Raw genomic sequence first — 17031 nt, 5'->3', positions numbered from 1 at the left:
AATACATTTAAATCAAAGGCTTTGATCTCTGAAATACTTAGTTTTGGAGCTGAGATTATGTTCATTGTTGAACAAGTAGTTACAATGGTACACAGTCTGAATATATGAACTACTAAGTTCCATAGCACATTGACATTACTCAAAGGCAGATTTTTCACAGGACAGATTGTAATTTAGGCATTTGTCAACAAGAAAAACTCTAGCTCCCTTACTTCAAGTATTCCACAAAAACCCCTACAAATATTGTCTAGAAAAATGTATTAATACTTAACTCACTAGCATTGTAATTACCTATCCAAGGGATATTTTGCCTTACTCCCTCTGAACAGAGAAGCATCTTCAGATTAAATACCTGTATACACACACACTTTAAAAAAAATCTTATTACCCCAGCTGAACACTATAAAATGCAGCCTCTTCAGAAAGGTTTTTGTGAACAGAATCTTTCACTGCATAGTATGTACGATGTAACTATGTTCTAACATGAGCTCTAATGAGCATCTGTACATATTATATAACCATCACATTTAGTTAGAACATGACACAACAAATACTTTCACTTAAAATTTGAGGTACATTTTGCTGAGATGCTCCAGAATTTTTATCAGCACAGCAAATTAAAAATGCTTTCAATCCACTGCCATCAAGACATAGATTTTTTTTTTGTTTGTCTACAATTCATTCAAATATGAAGGTTTGGTTCTAACACACCCAGAACAGGTTTTCTTTTCCATTGCCGTTGGCACATTAGACACCTAGGAATTTCAAACTTGGAACCAAGCACTCTGCAATGTACTATATAAAATTGTGTTGTCAATTCAGAGTACTCAAACAGCACAAGCATCCGCACTTATTAAAAATATTTCGGTGGAGAACAGATGGCTTGTCCAAAGAACATGGATGTGGAAAAAAACAATGATAGGATACCAGTCAAACTTTTTAAAGGAGATTAGAAAGAGAAAATAAAATATTTAGGCTACATTCTTTCTGATCAATTTGGAGACGTGCATAGAATCTTGTGCAGCATTTCACAAAAGATAGTGTTAAGTTTGAGTAGAAATTGGGCATGCAAAACAAATCCTTCAACATTGTAACCACTGGACTAAGCCTGATGCGATTTCAAAGCGATTCTATCAGGAATGGGCTGCCCACCAATTATATTCTGCAATGTTGGCGAGCTACTCATTTCAAGAGCCTATTTTCAAGTGGTAATGCACCACCATTTTTTTTCTCTCTAGATCTCAGCAGATGCACAGTACACAAGCCCTACACACTCGCCACAGTCTCAGTTTTAATAGCGGATTGGAGACTTGGGCAGAACTCGTGCTACTTTGTGATGGCCAAATGACATCTTAGGACCAAACTTCATAAGTAATTACGGATCCCTGCCTGCGTCTGGAGGAAGCCAATTATAAAAATTGCAGTTGACATAGCAGTCATCAGGGAAAACCAATGTAATTATGCAGGAAGTACTTGGTTATAGTTTTCAATGTCTCACACAAGATGAGCTTTCTTCAGCAGCCAGTAACTCAGAAGTTGGAGGCTATATTGACCTTTAAAAATAACGAATTTAATCAATAACAGCTGTAAAGACTGTTGCCCCTTCCTACACATGTGCAAGTCCTGATCAGAAACTGCATTTCACACCAAGCACCATTATGTAGTTAAGCACCTTGGCAGATTTATGTCAATGTTTGATGGAGAACCCCAATAAGGCAGCAACGTCTATCAATCCTGATTTTGATCATATGAACAGACATTCTTTCACTTTTTATCATGCATTTTTGGCAAGTTAAATTTCCACAAATCTGTTATTTATTTTGTTTTCTAACTTAAGAGGAATGCATCGTCTGCATACAATATAAGCAACACAAATGACAGGCAATTGTGCTAACTAAAGGCATCTATGTTGTAATTGTTCTCAAATGGTGATTGGAAATTCACATAAAGCTGTGTTTTACTGGAGAAATATATTGAAAACTCAATCCAAAGATCTATTAACTAAATGTTTTCTGAACTAATTTTTCAGACAGTCTTTGGATTCAGAGCAGATGAAACTGTCTCAAACGGTCATCCTAACTCTTCAAAAAGATAAATATTTTAAATTAGTGGCCAATATTGTTAAAGAAACAAGAGATTGGTGAATGTACAGAAGCAATAAATAGCTATCAAAAATTTAAATTCCATCCAAGTAATGTTCAACCACAATCTAACTGAATGGTGGTGCTGGCCCAACAGGCTGAATGGCCTGCTCCTACATTCCGATGTAAGAAGCATTTCAGCCAGCATTTAAAATGTCGAAAGCCATTGTTATTTTGAATCAGTCAAATAAATTGGGAAAGTTCAATAAAAAGATATTTGTTTAAGCGAAAGCAAACCTGGAACCATAAGTCACCCAACTGACAGGTCATAGTTATAGTTTGGTCTAAGTGGCAGTAGCAATCAAAGTCATTAATAACCCAGAACTCTAGCCTAAAAATCTGAAAAACGAGTGAATGTTCAAATTCCATGATAGGAATATTAGAATTTGCATTCAGTGAAAACAAAATGTAGAAAGGGAGATCGAAATACAGTAAAAAGCCAACCAGTTAATAAAGGTCCTTTATGGAAAGAGACTTACCATCTTTAATTGGTTTGAAATTTACGACTAATTCTACAATGCCACCTTTGGCTCTATCCTCTTCCTTGCCAGCAACATCCGAAGAATTAATTTTCAAAGTTAATTCAGCAAATTGGACATTAAATATATCAAGGAGCAGAGCTCAGAAAATCAATGTTACACTGTTTCATCAAGATTCAGACCAGACCAATGCAGAGGATGTCAAGACATTTGTGTCTTGTAAATAATGGCTTGAATCATCTGTGTTACAATTTTTCAGAATCTCTCTGCTGGTGCACATAATGCTCTATTACAGTGGTACAGGCAACTATATCATACAAAGCAGAATATCCAGAGCATTAAAATAAATAGTCTGCATGACAGTTATAATTTTCAATAACTCCTCTAAACAAATACATAAATCAAATTGTAATCTCCCAATTAGTACTCGATAGTGCATGTAATTTCTGTACTTATACCACAACCATAGAAAGTAAAATATTTCTAATAGAAAGGTTGAAGTAACACTGTAGACAAAGATCTTACACTTTTGTGATTTTTAATAAAACAAAAAAGTGAATATACATACATGTATATGCAGCTGCAATTTACATGATTCCTTCTGTTTGGAATCTGCCTTTTTATTACAGTGCTTTAATTCTGATCTGTTGCACAAAGTATTTATGTCGTTACTTCAAAAGTAATTCTGTTTGTATGCAAAACATAAATCAGAAGTAAAATACATGCCGCAAAGAAATCAACAATTCTGTTCATGCACTTGGACCTCACATGCTGTGGCAGATCGCAATGCTAGTAAACTGATGTCAATACAGAGATTCTGTAGCAAACAATTTCAATACCTTCTCAGGGGTGTGGATTGGCAACCTCTCACCTTGCGAGCAACTGCCTGAGCAACGCAATTATGTTATTCCACAGGAAACTCCTCAAAGCTACAGCATAGCTGGCTCCTTAAAAACGTTAACACCAATCGGTATGCAGAGATTTAGCCAGGAAGTAACAGTCTAATCGAATAACACCAGTAGCACAACTTTGTCCATGGCTAGTTGCAGTTAACTTATGCCTGTTACTGTATGTCTCTGCAATGAGCAGTTTTACAATTTCTCTCTCCTAGGGGGAAAAACGATCCAGTTTCAGGTGTCGTGCCTGTTCTTGTTGTACCTTCTGTTAATGGAATGCTGCTCTGGATACAGTCCAGCATTCCACTTCAGTCAAAACAAACAGAACAGCAACTAAAGGTAATGTGTCATCCTGCAACAGACAATTTGGAAAAGCAACCGGTGAGACCAAATGTAAACATTCAGTGATATTTGTGCTGTGTGCAACTTTCATTCATATGATACCACAAAAAGAACGGGTCCGATATCTAACCACCTGGAGGAACTATAGTTTCTGAAGTTTCAACAAAGTGGAAGGTACTTCAATTTCCTATGTTTCCAGACACATCTCATCAATTACATTCTCCAAAAGTCATCCCCTCCTCCAAAGTGATGTTTCCTCATACTTTTCTCCTCTCATGAGGAAAGTGACATTTTCCCTGCCATAACATTGAATTAATACAATAATTTGGCATTTGTATATTAATAGTGGCTTCTAAAAATACAATTCTATCCTCCCCCCTCTTCTATGCAGCACCACAATTGCACTTTCAATTTTCCTTCTTTTCATTGAGAAATGAAAGTGTGCAAATATTTTGCATGTAATAGTTTAAAAACCACCAAAGTAGCTGATTTCTCTGCAGCACCAAATCTTTTACAGCATATGACACGGAGGCCCTGTCGAGGATGTTGTCTCTGAACATTTTACATCTTTTTTAGGGAATACAACAATGCATAAGGTTATTTTCTCTAATCATATATTTCTTCATCAAAATTCTTTAGAGGAAAAATATTTTCTTTATATGGTAGGTCGTCAATCAAGTCAAGACAGGTGGGATACTTTCCGATATGAAACCAGGCATTTTACACAAGACTCAGAAAAAAATACTGTGCCAATTTGCTACACCTTTACTTGAGAAAATTGACTCCACTTCCAAGATGATTCCAGAAACAACAGCTATCTGGACATAACTTCTTCAGAAGGCATCCTTCCTTCCTTCCTCCCCCCACCCATCACCCCTACCCCCCCCCCCCCCCACCCTCCATTTTTTAATTGTCTTCATTATATATAATATATTTTGATTATCAAGTGTGACCTTGGGAGTGTTTTGGAATTGTTAATACTGGTCTGAGTTTAGGATGATATATTTTTTGGTAGGTTCCCCCAACACTTAACTCACTGATTCCTTGTGCAATCTCTGGCTCAATTCACTTTTACATGTGATAGTAGACCGAACATGTGAAGGGACCCCAACTAAAGCTCCCAATTTAGCTTCATCACCTTCACACAAAACCTGAACCCAAACTAGACTTCTAAGGATAAAGAAAGAGAGATCGGACCCTTGAAAATGCAGCACTCTTGGGAGCCTAAGTGTGCTTTGGATAGTGCAGACCAATGTGACAGTAGTTCCAAAATAAATACTACCAAGTTTCAGCATTATGAGTTACAGGTAGAATATCAATGTTTTACACCTAAGATTACCATTTACATATGGCTGAGTTATTTTACTACTTTTGGCGAAATCTGTGTGTTACCAATATTAGTCTTGGTTAGGGGCAGAATTTTGGTAAGTCATTATTGACTTTTTGTGTTTCTGGGATGTGAGCATTGCTGGCAAGATTAGTATTTATTGCCCATCCCTAACTGCCCTCAAGGTGGTCATGGTGAGCTTTCTTCAACTGCTGCAGTGGAGGTTGTGTAGAAACATCTAGAGAGATATGAGGGAGGAAATTTCAAGATTTTGATCCAGTGAAAGTCAAAATGGTGTGTGAGCATGGGGATAATGTAGTGTTCCATGCACCTACTGGTTTCATTCATCTTGCTGGAAGAAGTTGTGGAATGGAAGGCCTGTACAAAAAAAAAGATTCAAACCTTCCCCACCCCATCTCTTATCCTGCCTTCCTCTACTTTGCCTGCTTCCTGGGTTCTTGAAATTTCTCACACAGGCTTTCAGGGAGCTAGGTTGGAAGCTTGGAGTTAGAACAAACAGAGTTGTTGTCTCTGGTTTGTTACCCGTGCCACGTGATAGAGATTTGAGGAATAGGGAGAGAGAACAATTAAATGCGTGGCTTCAGGGATGGTGCAGGAGGGAGGGGTTCCAGTTTTTGGATAACTGGGGTTCTTTCTGGGGACGATGGGACCTCTATAAACAGGATGGTCTACACCTGAACCTGAGGGGAACCAGTATCCTTGGGGGGAGGTTTGCTAGTGCTCTTGGGGGGGGTTTAAACTAACTCGGCAGGGGCATGGGAACCCAGATTGTAGCTTCAGGGTGCAGGGCCTGGAGTGTAGGGAGGTGAGGAACATGGCATCAATTTCCAAGGAGGGTGCCTGTAAACAGGGAAGTGGCTTGAAGTGTGTATACTTCAATGCAAGAAGTATACGAAATAAGGTAGGTGAACTTGCAGCGTTGGTTGGTACCTGGGACTTCGATGTTGTGGCTATTACGGAGACATGGCTAGAACAGGGACAGGATTGGCTGTTGCAGGTTCCGGGATTTAAATGTTTTAGTAGGGTCAGAGGTGGGGGTAAAAGAGGGGGAGGTGTGGCATTGCTTGTCAAAGATAGTATTACAGCGGTGGAAAGGACGATGGATGAGGACTTGCCATCTGAGGTAGTTTGGGCTGAGGTTAGGAATAGGAAAGGTGAGGTCACCCTGTTAGGAGTCTTTTACAGGCCTCCTAATAGTCCTAGAATCATTGAAGAAAGGATTGGGAAGGTGATTCAGGAGATGAGTGACAGTAATAGGGTGGTTGTTATGGGGGACTTTAACTTTCCTGATATTGATTGGGAAAGCTATAGCTCAAGTTCGTTAGATGGGTCAGTGTTTGTTCAATGTGTGCAGGAGAGTTTCCTGACACAATATGTAGACAGGCCAACAAGAGGTGAGGCCATACTGGATTTGGTTCTGGGTAACGAACCAGGCCAGGTGTTAGAATTAGAGGTAGGTGAGCACTTTGGGGATAGTGACCATAATTCGGTGATTTTTACACTCGTGATGGAGAGGGATAAGTGTGTACTACAGGGCAAGAATTATAGCTGGGGTAAGGGAAATTATGATGCGGTGAGGCATGACTTAGGATGTGTGGCTTGGAAAAGTAGACTCCAAGGCAAGAGTGTAAATGATATGTGGAACTTGTTCAAGGGGCAACTATTGAGTGTCCTTGATAATTATGTACCTGTCAGGCAGGAAGGAAAGGGTCGTGCGAGGGAGCCGTGGTTTAATAAGGAATTGGAATCCCTTGTTAAATGGAAGAGGGCGGCCTATCTCAAGATGAGACGTGAAGGTTCAATTGGGGCGATTGAGAGTTATAGGGTAGCCAGGAAGGACCTGAAGAGAGAGCTAAAAGCAGCAAGGAGGGGACATGAAAGGTCCTTAGTAGATAGGATTAGGGAAAACCCTAAGGCTTTCTATAGGTATGTTAGGAATAAAAGAATGACTAGGGTAGGAATAGGTCCAGTCAAGGATAGTAGGGGGAAGTTGCGTGTGGAGGCGGAAGAGATTGGGGAGACACTGAATGAATACTTTTCTTCAGTATTCACTCAGGAACAGGGCATTGTTGTCGATGAGAATACTGAGGCACAAATAAGTAGAATGGATGGCTTTGAGGTATGTAGAGAAGAGGTGTTGGAAATCCTGGAAAAGGTGAAAATAGATAAGTCCCCTGGGCCTGATGGCATTTATCCTAGGATTCTCTGGGAAGCAAGGGAGGAGATTGCAGAGCCATTGGCCTTGATTTTTATGTCCTCTTTGTCTACAGGAGTAGTCCCAGAAGACTGGAGGATAGCAAATGTGGTTCCCTTGTTCAAAAAGGGGAGTAGGGATAGCCCTAGTAACTATAGGCCGGTGAGTCTCACTTCTGTTGTGGGCAAAGTCTTAGAGAGAATTGTAAGGGATAGGATTTATGCACATCTGGATAGGAATAATGTGATCAAGGATAGTCAGCATGGTTTTGTGAAGGGCAAGTCGTGTCTCACAAACCTTATTGAATTCTTTGAAAAGGTGACGAAGGAGGTTGATGAGGGGAAAGCGGTAGATGTGGTATATATGGATTTTAGTAAGGCGTTTGATAAGGTTCCCCATGGTAGGCTACTGCAGAAAATACGGAGATATGGCATTGAGGGTGAGTTAGAGGTTTGGATTAGGAATTGGCTGGATGGAAGAAGACAGAGGGTAGTAGTTGATGGCAAAGTTTCTTCATGGAGTGCCGTCACTAGCGGTGTTCCGCAAGGATCTGTTTTGGGACCATTGCTGTTTGTCATTTTTATAAATGACCTGGAAGAGGGGTTAGAAGGTTGGGTGAGCAAGTTTGCGGATGATACGAAAGTCGGAGGAGTTGTTGACAGTGAGGAAGCATGTGGCAGGTTACAGCAGGATATAGAGAAGCTGCAGAGCTGGGCAGAAAGGTGGCAGATGGAATTCAATGTAGCTAAGTGCGAGGTGATTCACTTTGGGAAGAATAACAAAAAGATGGGGTACTGGGCTAATGGTCGGATACTTGGTAGTGTGGATGAGCAGAGGGATCTTGGTGTCCATGTACACAGATCTCTGAAAGTTGCCACCCAGGTAAATAGTGCGGTGAGGAAGGCATATGGCGTACTGGCTTTTATTGGTAGAGGAATTGAGTTCCGGAGTCCTGAGGTCATGATGCAGTTGTATAAGACTCTGGTACGGCCGCATCTGGAATATTGTGTGCAGTTTTGGTCGCCATACTATAGGAAGGATGTGGAGGCATTGGAACGGGTGCAGAGGAGGTTTACCAGGATGTTGCCTGGTATGGAAGGAAAACCGTATGAGGAAAGACTGAGGCACTTGGGGCTGTTTTCACTAGAGAAAAGAAGGTTTAGGGGTGACTTGATTGAGGTGTACAAGATGATTAGGGGGTTAGATAGGGTCGACAGTATGAACCTTTTCCCGCGTATTGAGTCGGGTATTACAAGGGGGCATAGCTTTAAATTAAGGGGGGGTAGATATAGGACTGATGTTAGGGGTAGGTTCTTCACTCAGCGAGTCGTTAGTTCATGGAATGCCCTGCCAGTAACAGTGGTGGACTCTCCCTCTTTATGGGCATTTAAGAGGGCATTGGATAGGTATATGGAGGATAGTGGGTTAGTGTAGTTTAGGTGGGCTTGGATCGGCGCAACATCGAGGGCCCAAGGGCCTGTACTGCGCTGTATTCTTCTATGTTCTATGTTCTATGTTCTATATGATACCACAAATCCCCTATTGAAGATATTCAACTGCAAGAGACCCAACCTCCATATAATCATATGTCACATGGTCAGAATGTCAAGTAAGCAAGACTTCAGGAGTACCTTAAATCAGAGTTTGAACCCCTACAAATGTGCAGGGGATGAATGGATCTCACGTAATCAACTTGCGTTCAATTAGGGTTCACACATTTTCCATCAGGGATCTTGGCACAACCCTCAGAGGAAAAAAAGAATTGGGTGTGATTTTCCTTCAACCAATTCATATGGGAACCAACTCAGAACGCTGTTGGTCTGAAAGGTTCAGTTACATGACACATACAGATTCACTACTGGAGGTGCTTAGGATTTTTAAAACAAACTAAACACAAGCACAGCAATGTAGTTGACCACATTACCCTACAGGGTATATGAATATAGATTCATTTGTGCAATTTCTCGCAAGTTGCATTCTTGCTCATCGAACCAAAAAGAGTTTAGAAGACACTCTATGGAACTTCACACTTTGGTGACTCAGTAATAGACGTAATATGGGCTTTGAAATAGACTGTTTGACCATCTTTCTGTTAGATGGACGTGAAGAATAACACAAAACCTTATGAGGGTGTAATTACTTTGAATATCACTTCAAAAGCTTCACAATTGATAATACTACATGTAGAAGAGAAAAAAAAATAATTGAAGGGTTCTGCTTTTAAAGCCTACCCTGTAAAATATCCCAGATTCTTGGCACTTAAATAGCTTGTACATTGGTGGTGGTGGTGCAGAGTGTACTGAGACACATCAAGAAAAATTCGAAGGCAGTACATGTCACTTAGATTATTGCTCAGTTTCCAAAAGAAACTTGCCTTATTTAAGCAGACAGTGAGACAACTAATAATTACTTTAATGCTTGCAAAGTCTATTAGGAAAACAAACTCAACTGCAGCCAGTTAATAAAGCAAGAATTTTAGATTAATCGCATTCCAATATATTTGACAAGTTTCAAATTTTGATAGATCGCCATTTCTTAACCACTTCCATTCCTGAGCTCTTGTGGGTGCAATGGAGATGATAGCTGTTTACGGCCCTGAGAGTAAATTGTGTGAAACCCAACAATTGCAGATGGTAATAAAAATTGTCAGATTATTTAATCACTTTATAAAACCATCAGATTAGCGTTTACATTTCTAATCATGTTATTCTGGTAAACATATACATGGCTTATTCCTTCAGGAATAATTGGTGATGCAAAAAACTGAAAAATCTGAGTCTATAATTAAGCTTGCAATCTTTTGCACAAGTTCCTAATCTCTGCAAAAGGTTAATAACAACACACCTTATTAACTAATAAAACAAAGTTTCCATGGTGCACTAGTCAGATTAAACTTTTTTTTTTTAAAATTACTTTTTGTGTAATATTTTGTCATAGTGAAGATGGTAAATCTTATGAGGGACATGATAAAAGAAGCCTCTGCATCACTACCATTAGGAGACATACATAGCAGTATACTGCATAATCTACACACAGTTAATGTATGCCTGTCATATTTATTCAAAAGATTTGTTTAATCAAAACATAAATTAAAGTCCTGAAGCAGAACATTGTAAGAAAAACTAAATAATTTTGATCTGTTTACATTTTACCAGCATACACTGTTACAGAAAGAATTATTAACCCAATCAACCAACAAAAGGTTCACCTTGTTTATCCATTAACAGTTTCTTCATACTAATGTTCTTGCTAATCGATTTCTCCACCCACTCTCTGATATTCTCTTGAGTTTAGATAATTAAGGCAAGATCTAACTGAGGTATATAAAATCAGCAAGAGATTTGACTAGATATTGAAAAAAAAATCCTCTGAACTGAAGATCCCAGGGCAAGGGGAGCAAACTTAAAGTTAAGCAACAGTCAGTCAGTCTTCAAGAGATCATTAGTGGTGATGACAGAAATTCAAACAGTCCCACGTGAAGTGGGTAAGGAACGTTTGGTCATGTTAGGGAAGGGGGTGGGAGAGTAGGCTTTGGAGACCAGGCAGGTGGGAAGGAAGGAGAGAGGAGGTCTTACCCATGATGTGCAAAGAACAATCCTCCAAATTATAGTACTGTATCTGCTTTCTTCTTGTCCTTCTAAAAACAAACCGTACCAAAACGTGGGCTGCCCATTCTCACTTGAATGCCCACACCATTGTGGTATGGCACTATTATTCAGATCAATAGGTTTGTAATAAGTGTAATTCACATTTAAAAGAATCATTAAAAGTGACAGGATGGCGACCCATTCAACGTTGAGAAGGGTATTATTCTGCTTATGAATATAATAGAGAGGCCGAGCTAAATTTACAGAAACTATGCCTATAGACTTGGGAAAACATTGCTGCCATCCCTAACCTGTGCTAAAATAAGTGGTTTCATCTGGCCAAGGTCCATGAGGAAGAAAAACAAAAATCAGGAAGATTACCAATTCTGATGACATGTGCATGGACATCAAAGTTGGCTGTACCTCTCATCATCTGACAAATGACTTCCCACCATTCAGCTCAAACCATATCCAAACAAAGAGAAGTGAAGAAAATTACAAAGAAAATGAAGACATAAGAACAAAGCAAAGAAATACAAAACTATTACAGCACTCTACAATGTCAGGAAATTTACTACTTTCACAGGGAGAAAACTTACAATTCTATATAAACAGCATTATCTGAAGTGAGTAAAGAATACCTTTCTTTTAAAAGTATAAACATAAATATCACTAACAAGTTAAAACTAAAATTATTAAATTCTCAAAGTTTATCTAAAGTACTATTTAAAATAAACTATAAAATCAGGGTGAAACTGGGCATTAGCAGGAATATGAAACAAGATATCACATTCATCTCTTTTACAATCTGATAGCCAGTTGGTGCCAGTGACTGTGGTAAAACTGGATGTTGATTGTATTGTACTACTATCCCCCAACTCCATTCTCTAGGTTTATTCTAGCCCATTTTCAATTTCACTCCAATATCTTCTGACTGCAATTTTAGACTCAAAGCTGAGTATTATGGGGCACTACAGTCTTCATCCCAATAGCTAAGTGTGTATGAGAGTTGGAGTTGTCATCTACCATTCTGAAGCCAGCCCTACCACAATTTAATGATCCTATCCTGGGAGGAGTGCTGACCAATGCTAGGACCGGATGTAGGCCCACAATACCTAAGAACCCTGTTAAGAACAGAATTAGTGTGTCAGTGATGTGGGGTGAGGGGCCTGCATCAGAAGAGGCCCCAGGGGCACTGTAGAACAAATCCCATCCCCACCATCACTGGAATCATTTAGTGTGACTAAAACGATGAAGTGGGCTCTCCCAATGAAAGAAAAGAGACTCACAGCAGTAGGATGAGACCTGCAATTGGAACTGGCTGCTTAATGGCTTCTATAGGTCCAAGAATGGGCTGACGCTCATGCCTTGTGTAAAACATCAGACAGAGAGTGGGAAGATAGATGGCAAGAAGACATCCCACTGGACTTTACAATCCCCTTGTCTTCAAGGGAAGGTTACCATCCAGCCTTTAGTTCACAAAAAAAAAGACAACCAGAAACTGGCCATTTCCTTTTGAATGACGAGAAATGTTTTTAACTAAAATAAAGATTGCAACACAATTAAAACCAAAACAGATATGAATAAAAAAAAGTACACAATACTTTAACCACAAATAACTTTTTAAAAATTTCATAAAAGAATTCAAACGTGTCAAGTATAGGCATGTCATTTAGCTCCATCTACACAACAAAATATTCATTAAGTTGATGTAATCATGACTCACTAAAGTCTGGCTACAGTTTAGTGTGTTTAAAAATCCTAACTTCAAGAATGCCTTGTTAAAAATGATTATGAGAGCATAAGGATAAACAGACATTCTATGCTGACGTTCATGAGAGAATGATACAGATGAAAGTAACACCTTATTACGAATCAATACACTACATTTGTTAATCTGGCATGGAATTTTCTCAACTCCCACTACCTGTTTCAAAGGTGAAAATGCAAGCCTTTGTGCTAAAAGCACATGCAATCCTGTTCCACTCCAAGTTTCTCTTCATAAAAAGGCACTGACAGCCATTTGCGTGAAAAAGCAATAATATGCATTTTTGTTGCAAACAAGCACATTGAAAAAAAATTGATCCAAAGAACAGTTCTCTATCCTCCTGTTTTGTTATTGTTACACTGTCCCTGCCTTGTTAACTCATTTTTATTGATGACACAGGCAATATGTTGGTGTGTTTGCCAAAAAAAATCAGGAGGATGCGTGAGACATTCCCTTTCAGGAAAAAGAGCTTAAAGAATAAAAAGAAGTAGTAAAAGAAAGTCAGTGAGGCCTCAGCCATTGACAATAGAATCACCAATGGGGAGATGCACAAGAATTGGGAATCAGAATGATTTAGAGTTTAAAGTGCAGTGAATGTGTGTAGGCCTGAAAAGAGGTTCATAAATAAAGAAGCAGTTGATATTCATGGACAAGCATCATCATGGCAAGATGACATGTCAAATTTCAATTGTGTACTATTAGCAGATAGTTTATCTACTTTGACAGAAGAATAAAGCAGCGGATGGAGATTTAATTTTTGAATACTGCATAAACTGATGTTCCTGGATGGAGTTTTCCTAGGTTCTGAATAACATGGGATTTGCAAGAAAATGGGGAAAAAAATCAGCAGTAGGGAGTTTCTTGCCATCAAGAGCAAAATGTTCTATTTGCCAACCAGGTGTTGAATACCGAGGTGAGAATCTCACTACAGAATGGAGAGAGGCCTCTTTACATGTCTTACTATAAATTAATCTCATCTCATTTACACATAATTTCTTATCCTCCAGCTAGGACTAGGTGGCAATTCAAACATGACAATCGGAGTGACAACCTGGCCATTCCAACTCTCCATCTTGATACCAGTTACTAACATCTCAGGACACTCTCCATAAGCAGCAACCACAAGCACTCCCATCCACATACAGTGGCACTGGATATGTAACAGCCTCAACATACATCTCTGATTCACAAACAACATAATTCTGCACTTCAACATTGCATTTTGGAGCACATAGGCAGCTTACATTGAAATGCTGCTCCCAAGACACTTTGTTTCCAGGGATAAGCACCAATTTAAGGATTTGAGCATCCCTTACAATGCTCTCTTCACTTTCACACATTTTGCACCTAATTGGATGTTTACAGCGTCCTTGCTTTGCTTTGCCATTTTGCCCCTCAACTAGAGCTTAAAAAGGTCCATGGTACTTGTGTTGACTTGCCTCTTAGCACAAACACAAATTCAGGCAGCTTACACATAGTTGTCAGTAGCAAGTCAAGGAGTGCACATGTTGCTATACATTGTTGCATTACATCAATCTCATACCTTTTTAAATTTCAGAAATATGCTTTACTCATAAGTCTCTTTGAATATCCATTGTCAAAAATGCAATTTGGTTCTGTACAGTAGAAAATCAAGTATACAAACAAACATTTCAGTTTCACTCAACCAGAGAAAACAAAAGACATCTCTTACATGCACAAGATTATATTTACATGCACTTAGGCACTAGGAGGGTCTGATAGCAGAACACAGACTCCCGATTAACTTAAGCAGGAAGACATCAGACCGTGGTCTTTGTCCACTGCGCCTTGCCAGCAATGCCCAAAGCTTTAGTGTATCCAACAGCACATAGTCATGGACCTTGGAATGTGCCAGTCTGCAACACTTGGTCAAGGTGAATTCCCTGTTCTGGAAGACTAACAAGTTTTGGGCAGACCAAAGCGTGCTTTTCACCAAGTTGATGTTTCACCAGGTGCAGTTGATGTCTGTCTCGGTGTATGTCCTCGGGAACAGACCATAAGCATGGAGTCCTGCGTCATGGAGCAGCTCGGGACGAATGGGCCAGACCTGCACCACGTACAACAGACACAAGTGCCTCACACCTGATGATCTCATACCTGCACCATGCACATGTATCAACCAAATGGTCATGCATCAAGGACTAAGGCAAGTAGTCTTCAAGGTGGTAAAAACAATGACTGCACATGCTGGAAACCAGATTCTGGATTAGTGGTGCTGGAAGAGCACAGCAGTTCAGTCAAGTCAAGGGAGACATTCTTCAGTCATGGGGATCCCAATACAAAGTCGGGGGTCGTTTCTGATAACAATCCATTTTGTTGGACATGGTCATTCAGTTACTTGGCGTGCTTAGGGTCAGGTTGCTCTCCTCTTAGGAGAAGAGGAGCAAAATGCTGGGCACCTGTCACATGTTTTGGTTCTTTGTGCTCTGTTGTGGCCCTTCTTTTCCAGAATAAGACAAAAAGAGGGAATGAGTGAGGTGGAAGTGTCTGGCACAGCTGTTAGGTGCAGATGGGACAAAAGTGGTAAGTGAGTAAATGGGCACCATGGAGTGCAGGTAGGATTAGTGTTGTGGGGTAACTGGATGGATCAGAGCGAACAAGGGAATATGTTGAATACAATCTTGTGAGCCTTTGTGGGAAATGTACACAGCAGGAGAGGTGAAGTGACTGTGAAGTAGCAGAAATAGGATGGTGGCACTTATTTCTGCACAGCAGAGATGATTACAGATCTTCTGCCTGTCTCGCTGGGCATTCGTCCAGCTCAGGGAAACATCACTGACCTAAATGAATGCCTCAGCCCAGGCTGGTAGTGTCTCCTGTATTTGTGGAAAAAGGATGGTTCTCCTCTGTATTAAATCATTCACCAGGACCTTCAAATCCCTGTTGGCAAACGTTACGCCAATTTCCCTCCTCCAACATGTTTGGAGCAATACAAATGAACAGTGCACGACAGCTCTGGAATGGCAATGCTTGACTGTGCACAGGCGGCAGGAATCCCCAGAGATCCTGTCAGTGGCAAGAACTTCTGCCCATGACAAAAGGGTGGACACAACAAACAGGGTGCCAGAGGGTTGTGGTGCATAGGCCATGAGGTGGGTTTCGGAAGAGACTACAAGAAAACTCACTAGGACTCAAAAATTCCTCCATGGTGGCACACTAGCTCAGTGGTTAGCACTGCTGCCTCACAGCGCCAGGGACTCGGGTTCGATTCCAGCCTCAGGTGATTGTCTGTGTGGTGTTTGCACATTCTCCCCATGTGTGTATGGGTTTCCTCCAGGTGCTCCAGTTTCATCCCGGTGTTCAAAGATGTGCAGGTTACGTGGATTGCCCAGAGTGTTCAGGAATGTGTTGGTTACACGCATTAATTTGGGTAAGAGTAGGGGAATGGGTCGGAGTAGATTACTCTTCGGAGGGTCGATGTGGACTTGTTAGGCCAAATGGCCTGTTTCCACACTAACGATTCAATGATTCTATGAAAACTCACCAAAATTGACACCTAGTCAATTTCTGGTAAAATTCAGTTACTTTGCATGTAATCTGAAGAAATGGATGTAGTACAACAGTTTGATGCTTTGCAATGAAAAGGCATTGGGGTCATTGAATGGAATGAATCATAAGAGTTTTTTAATGTTATACTCAGTATTGAGTCTGGGAGAAAAAAAAAGTCTGTGGGAAATATGACTATAAATTTTCCACAGGAAACTTGTGTAAAATGTAAACCACACCAAATTGAGATTCTTGTTACAAAAATATGGAAAAACTTGAGGCTCATTCCTAAAACTGGGAAGACAGCCAACTTTTTTTAAAAAGGTCAATCTGCATTATTCTTGGATTTATTTCTCTTCCATTTGATTTTCTATCTCCTAATATTTGTCACCAAATTCAAGGTCACAGCAGCATTCCTCCCACTGACCAGATCTATTTTGCTTCCGATACTTTAAATGTCCTCTGCCACCCAGTCCTCACTGCATCCTCAATTTCTCCTGTGAAATACCTAAACACAATTAAATGAAAAATAAAAAGACTTGCATTGTACACCATTGGTCAAGACTACCAAAGGTTTCAAAGCACTTCATTAAATGAAGTATTTTTGAAGTACAATCAATTTTGCACACAGCACTCCAATAAATAGCAACTCACTAACCATCGACCAATCTGTTTTTGTAATGTTGATTCAGGGATAAATATAGGCCAGGGCACCAGGCAGAAGGCTTCAAAAGAGTGCATGGAATCTTTTACATTAACATGCTTAGGA

At 39.9% G+C, this 17031-nt stretch overlaps 1 protein-coding gene across 7 annotated transcripts in view; it reads right to left on the bottom strand.

The window, feature by feature from the left end:
- Positions 1 to 17031, bottom strand: part of LOC122552829 (tyrosine-protein phosphatase non-receptor type 14-like) — a 272039-nt gene that overhangs the window by 182188 nt on the left and 72820 nt on the right. Inside the window, exon 1 of one of the 7 annotated variants that reach the window (XM_087991329.1) lies at positions 3460 to 3649. The exons of 5 other annotated variants lie outside the window; for them this stretch is intronic. The gene's annotated coding sequence lies outside the window, so the exon portion shown is untranslated. Of the gene's footprint in view, positions 1 to 3459; positions 3650 to 17031 lie in introns of those variants that run through there. One more of the 7 variants, XM_087991331.1, reaches the window with a different exon arrangement.

The sequence above is a fragment of the Chiloscyllium plagiosum genome, unplaced genomic scaffold (genome assembly GCF_037043375.1).
Source record: "Chiloscyllium plagiosum isolate Xiang-an unplaced genomic scaffold, Cpla_swu_hap1 HiC_scaffold_10, whole genome shotgun sequence".
NCBI classification, from domain to species: Eukaryota; Metazoa; Chordata; class Chondrichthyes; order Orectolobiformes; family Hemiscylliidae; genus Chiloscyllium; species Chiloscyllium plagiosum.
The sequence above is the reverse complement of the archived record's forward strand: the minus strand, read 5'-3'. Positions and strand labels throughout refer to the sequence as shown.